This window comes from Semicossyphus pulcher, unplaced genomic scaffold (genome assembly GCF_022749685.1).
Source record: "Semicossyphus pulcher isolate SPU_LCO1_2020_fin unplaced genomic scaffold, fSemPul1.0.p SCAF_5, whole genome shotgun sequence".
In the NCBI taxonomy this organism is placed as follows: Eukaryota; Metazoa; Chordata; class Actinopteri; order Labriformes; family Labridae; genus Semicossyphus; species Semicossyphus pulcher.
The window spans coordinates 32,898,073-32,904,408 of record NW_027211726.1 but is presented as its reverse complement, the minus strand read 5'-3'; positions in this window follow the sequence as shown (position 1 = coordinate 32,904,408).

The window sequence follows — 6,336 nt, the reverse complement described above, 5'->3', positions numbered from 1 at the left end:
GTCCACTTAGCAACTTCTAAACTTGTGTTGAGTCAATTAACCAATCAGATGCTGTGCTGCTAACTTTCCACCAACCAGAGGCTCTGTTACTGATGTTTGTGTCAGCGCTGAGTTCAAGTCGTGTTCTGTTATCATTTCTTTTATACTGCTGCAGCAGCCCAAATAACTGGTAGGTTCCCCTTTGCACATATGGACAGCATTGAATGTGCATTCACAGTGTGAAATGAGCATTTAATGGTTATTTACTGAAGCTTCATTCAGTTTTTACACATTTTATTTGACATCTTGGCACGAAAATCCACAGGAAGTGATGTCAGAGGGCGAACAGCTCACTCAGCCAATAGATGGCTTTATTGAAGCATTCGTCCCAGTTGCTCACAGTGGATGTGTGATGTGTGACGCAGGAAAAAAAGGCCTTGAAACACGGCAACTTGCAATGCAACTTTTTTAAAAAGCTACTGTGAAATCAGGCGTGTTAGGTCGCAAAGAGGGCAAGATAAGAGACATTAAAACAGCAAGGATTTAGCTATAGATGAAGAGAGTTTTTCAGGCATTTCATTGACTTATATTAGTTGGCAAAATAATTCAAGAACATTGAAAAAGATCAGAAATGTTTGTATCCAAATGATCCTGTAGTATCTGACTTGAGATGTGAGTTGCTTACGCACGTGTCTTTGGAATGTGTTAAGTAGGCAGAAGTAAAACAATGGTATATGTCCTGTTTTTAAAGATGTATCAGCGCTTTTTAACCTGAAGGACAAGGTGTCCCCGCCTAGTCTAAACAATAGGATGAGAGAAACATGCTCTCACTTCCATCATATATAAGTGCATGTTGGACTGTGTTTCGGGGAGACACTATTTGGCTGAGGTGTTCTCCCAGGTATTCATGAAGCCTGACTGATGCTGATTCTTTGTAATAAACCTATGCTTATACAAACAAGTCGGTGTCAACGGAAGCTCCTTTCTTCATCTGCGCATCATCGATGTTTGAGAAACAAGAAATTTGGCGTCACGAACAGGATCCAGATGTAGGCTTCTCCAGCTGCCGACGGCCTTGACTCACCTATTCCCACAATATATAAACCGGTTAGGTGAGTATTTTCTCACTTATATTGGGGCGTTGGTTTGATGAGGCTGTTGGCTTTTAGCTGGTTAGATGCACTGTAAAAAGAATCATTGATGCGGACATGCTGCGATGCGTTGATGTTTGAAGTGATATTCCGTCTAAATTGGGGTTTATTGCGTTGTTAAGGACGCAAAATAGGGAAGTGCAAAGAAATAAAAGTTGAAGTTACAGAAACAAAAGTTAAAAAAATAAAAGTTGAAGTTAAAGAAATAAAAGTTGAAGTTAAAGAAGTTGAAGAATTGAAGAATTAGTGTCGAGATAAAGTGTAGAATAGCAGAACCAGTAACAGTAAGTGAGCTGAATAACCAGGCAAGATTAATGAAGCCAGGGCCCACATCTTCTTAACGATTAGACGTGTAAATTAGGCACTGAGTGAAAGTTGGCTTTAAGAGAGAAAAAAAACAGGGAAAGAAGGGCCCTGGGTTAAGATAAGAGAATAAAGAGAAGAGAAAGAGATGAATAAAGAGAAGATAAAGAAAAAAGAGAAGAGAAAGAGATAAAGAGAAGAGAAAGAGAAGAGAAAGAAAAGAGAAGAGAAAGGCCTAAAAAAGTTGAGACAAGAGAAGAAAGGAAAGGCTGAGCGGGCCGAGCGTGCAGTGAGCACACATTGTGAAGTAATGAGTTAAATGACGTCTAGAGGAAATTTGTGAAAGAGTCGACTATACATTTTAGGATTAAGTGCTTTTGGTGTTTTTGGAAGACAGTTTGAGGGTTTTTTGTTTTGCCGGCTGTCTTGAGTCTATGTGTGTGTGTGTGTGTGTGTGTGTGTGTGTGTGTGTGTGTGTGTGTGTGTGTGTGTGTGTGTGTGTGTGTGTGTGTGTGTGTGTGTGTGCTTCACAGTGTTTTTAGTCTGTGTATGCTGCCTATGTGTGTGTGTGAGCTGTGGCATGTCATTGTTTAAGTTGGGAGAAGAAGGCTGTGTAATGTATTTGCTTATGTGGAATTGATAAATAGAATAGATTGCTTCTCATATCAAGTAGTCATATATAAGTTATTGATGGGTTAAAGGAGATGAAGTAACTAATAAGGAGAGACATTTTTTGCCTCTTCAGTGATAAAAACCTTTGAGCCTAATAGAGGACGTTTATACATCTGATAAAATATATGAGCCTTTGCTGAGTCGAAGGAGGAGTGGAGGACCAGCGAGGACATTCTGTTCACACAAGCATGTGTAAAAAGTGAAAAGACAAAGAAAAAGGGAAAAGAAAATCTCCTGATAAAGTCCATCAGAGCTGGGAAACAAATCCTGATAGGATTAGCAGATTGATTGATTGGTCACTCTCTCTCTCTCTCTCTCTCTCTCTCTCTCTCTCTCTCTCTCCCTTTTTCTTTCTGCCTGTGTGTGTGTGTGTGTGTGTGTGTGTGTGTGTGTGTGTGACTGCATTATGAGAAGAATGTGTCTGTTTGAAGAGCATAGAGCCTTATTCAAAATGAAGGAGAAGACAGGTTTAGTTTACAAGAGGATAAACTTGTTTTGCTTGTTGATTTGAGAGGATACTGCGTGGGCCTTTGTGTGCGTGCTTTATCTTTGACTCTGTTTGATTTGACTCTGAGGGGAGTCTGGGCTGGATGTTCACCCTCCGATGGTCACTATAAACTGGAAGTCCTTGCTAACATTTTGAGAGGCGGAGCAAGGGGTGATACGTCATTTAAAACACAATAAGCGTGCTTTTTCTGAGACGGAGAGTGTGAGCTCCCCCTCCCCTTCTCTCTTTGGGAGATAGCGAAAAGGAGGAACAGGAATAAGATTTAAGGCGTTATTAGATTTGAAAACCGACTAAAATATTTGCTTTTTGGATTCATAAATTGGCAATCCTTTGTATAATAAAATAAGTATGATAGATTTAGAAGACATGCAAGTGAAAAGTAAGGAATTTGGTTTTGAGAAAAGTAAGATAAATGTATGCCTGTTAGAAGTTGCTGTTTAAAGAGTAACTCTTGTGGGAGGACACCCGTTGTGATAAATTTGACCAACTTAAATGTTGGCAGAAAATGTGTGTAAACTACACTGAATCCATGATTGCATTGTTTTTAAGAATCTAGATGGATCATAAACACTAAACTCTTGTTTTGTTTTCTCTTGTTCTTCCTCTGTTTAATTATGACGAATGAGAGCTGAGGATGGAACGTGTCTGAATTTGGATCCTCCAAAGGGCAGACGAGAGCACAGCTGATCGAGCTTGTGGATGATAGCGCGCGCGGATCCTGCATCCAGCTTGATCAAGGCTCGTGCGATTTTATCCACAAGCTCTTTTAACAAGAGTCTGCAGTTATCTATATGCGTATATACTCATTTATAGTCAATATAGTTGATACATATTTAGCGTGTGTTTGCATATAGGCCCATTGTGTTTTCTTTTTAATTTGATGTTAATGCAGAAAAGATCATTTCTCAGCCTGAGGTCACACATGGGAATATTACACATTGCAATTATCTAGAGGGGAAACTTGGCAACGAACTGATCGACTACAACATTAATTAATTAAAGGAAGTTTCATTGATTTAATTGATTATTTGTGGAAAGGCGGATTTGGTCTAAATACTGTTGAGAGTTGCGGATGTTGGTTTCATTGTCTGAGCATGATTTAGTTTGACCTGAGCTATTTCGAGTTTGAACATTGAAATGATTTGATCATTTTGAGATGAATGAGTGCGATTAGAGCATTGGGTGATAAACAAGTGATCAATAAGTCTTTGGTCTTCTTCGAGGTTTACAAATTTATCTTGATTTATTTTGCATTTCTTGATTGATTGTGAAAATTCGGTGCTTCATAAATAGCCTTTTAACTGATTTGTTTTGATTTACAATGAGAGGATATAAGGGAGTCGCTACAATGTCAGAGATGGACATTAAAGCTTCTAAAGCAATTACCCCCGTTGATGTGGTGCAGAAGAATAATCCCCTTGTTAAAGGTATCGCAGAGATGTCGGAAAAATGGAAGAAGCGTTGGCCTGACATCGATCAACCTTGGCCAGTGGAAGGGACTCTTAACCCAGATGTAATTAAAACAATGCAGGTGCTTGTGTCCACATATAACGCAGGACAAAAGAAAGGTAAAAAGGGACAGAGACGGAAGGAAAAGAGACGGATAGAGCTTGGCATTCTGAAGTTGTTTGAAAATGAGGGACAGAAAATGTTAGAAGCTGCAAAAGAAAGGAGGGAAAGAAGTGCAAAAGAAATAGAAAAGAGTGTAAAGGAAACAGAAAAGCTGATGGCGAAGGTTAATGCACCCTTCTCACATACAGCCCCAGTAAAGAAGCCTCCACCTTATGAGGAGGAGGTGAAGTTTACTGATGTTTATCCCCAGCTCCCAGTGATTAGCCATAAGGGCAATTATTACATCCAAGATGATGAGGAGCGAATAATAGAGACGGGAAAAACAACCATAAAAATGTACCCTAGCTCTAAAAGTAAGAGGGAAAAGAGACGTTTGTGCAGCTCGGGCGGTCAGAGAGATAGACGGATGCAAGTGGGAGGCGACAGTCAGAGTGACTCAGAAGGGGCCGCTGGTGGATATGACCCAGTGGTCAGACGGATGTTAGCTAAAGCGGAGAGGAGAGGAGAGAAATCATTGAGGAAATTGAGTCCAGAAAGAGACAGCACTGATGATAGTGAAAACGGAGATAGTGATGGAGATTTGGAGCTCGAGTGTCTTTCAAGTTCTTTTCCATCAGCATCTAGTGCCCGGGGAGAAGAGGAAAGGCGGAGCTTAAGGGAGATTGAGAAAGCAATAGACAGATGCCTTTTGGAGTTGGATGAAGCTAACAGTCTAGAAGGTCGAAAAGAATTGGAAGATCAATTACAGGAGCTGGAGAAGGCAAGGAAAGATATACGGAAGAGAAAGTCTAAAAAGTCAGAATCCTCGGGGTTTATATTACGCCAAAGAAAGGACAAGGGACCTGAAAAGCAGTGTCCAGTGATTATACGGGGACAGAATCTGGAGTACAAGCCATGGCAGAATACAGATATGTCAAACATCCTTGAAAAGTTACCTATTCTTCAAGATGGAGCACATCCTTGGATTGCAAAGTTGGAAGAGGTTTTGGTGGGACGCAGCCTGCCATGGGAGATATCAAGAGACTTTTGGCTGATCTCCTTGGGGTCCCAGCTATGCACGAAATCCTGCAGAAAGCAGGACTAAATCGATACGTGGCGACGGCAGTAAATGATCCAGAGTTGTTTTCTGTAAGTAGAGGTCGGATGTGGGGAGCACTTAAAGATACATTCCCAACAAATGTACACCCTGATAATATTGTCATTGAGCCATTGGGACTACAGGAAAATCCAAGGGCTTATGTGTGGAGGGTTCATCAGGTGTGGAGAAATGTCACAGGAAATGACCCAGATCTAAACTGAATGGAACAATCCATTTTGCGAGTTAAGTTACAGAAAGGGCTGCCCCTGCCAGTGAGGAGTAAACTGGCAGAGGTGGTTGGCCTGGCAAACATGACAAAAGGTGTTTACACAAACCATATAGCTCATCAAGCTGAGCTATATCGGAAAAAGGAGCAGGATCAGAGAGAGCAGGACCAGGAGACACTTAGAAAACTTAATCAAATACAGTTGGTGGAAAAATCAAGGGTTTAAGAAAACGGATGGTTCTCCTATACAGCATCATGCTCAGAGACTGAAATTGTTGCATGCAATGATGAAACCTAAAGAAATAGCAATAGCTAAGTGCACGGCACACAAAATGGACACGTCAAGGGTCACACAAGGTAACAAAGCGGCTGACAAGGCTGCAAAAGCAGTTACAGGAGCAGACAGAGTGGGCAAGGTTCTTCTGGTCACCCATGAGGTGGACTTGGAAGATAAAATTACATTCAGAGATGTGGTCTCAGTGCAAGAAGCTGCTTCTGTCAAGATTCTACTGGTCTGTGGCGGAATCATGAGGGACTGATGGTGGCACCCCCAGACCTGCTAGGTCTGATGGTTCAAGAAGCACATGGGTTAGCTCATGTTGCGAGGGGGGAAGTTAGGAGAAAGATCACGAAGGAGTATGGTTTTTGGGCACCGTACTTGCTTGAACAAATTGATCATGTCATAGGCAGGTGTACAATCTGTCTAAAAAATAATGTTCGGAGGGGTGTGACAGTTCCTCCTGGTTACATTCCAACTCCGACAGGTCCCGTGCGTGAATTGGTCATGGATTTTGTTGACATGATAAAACCAGATGGAGGCAAAAGATACATGCTAGTTGTAGTGGAC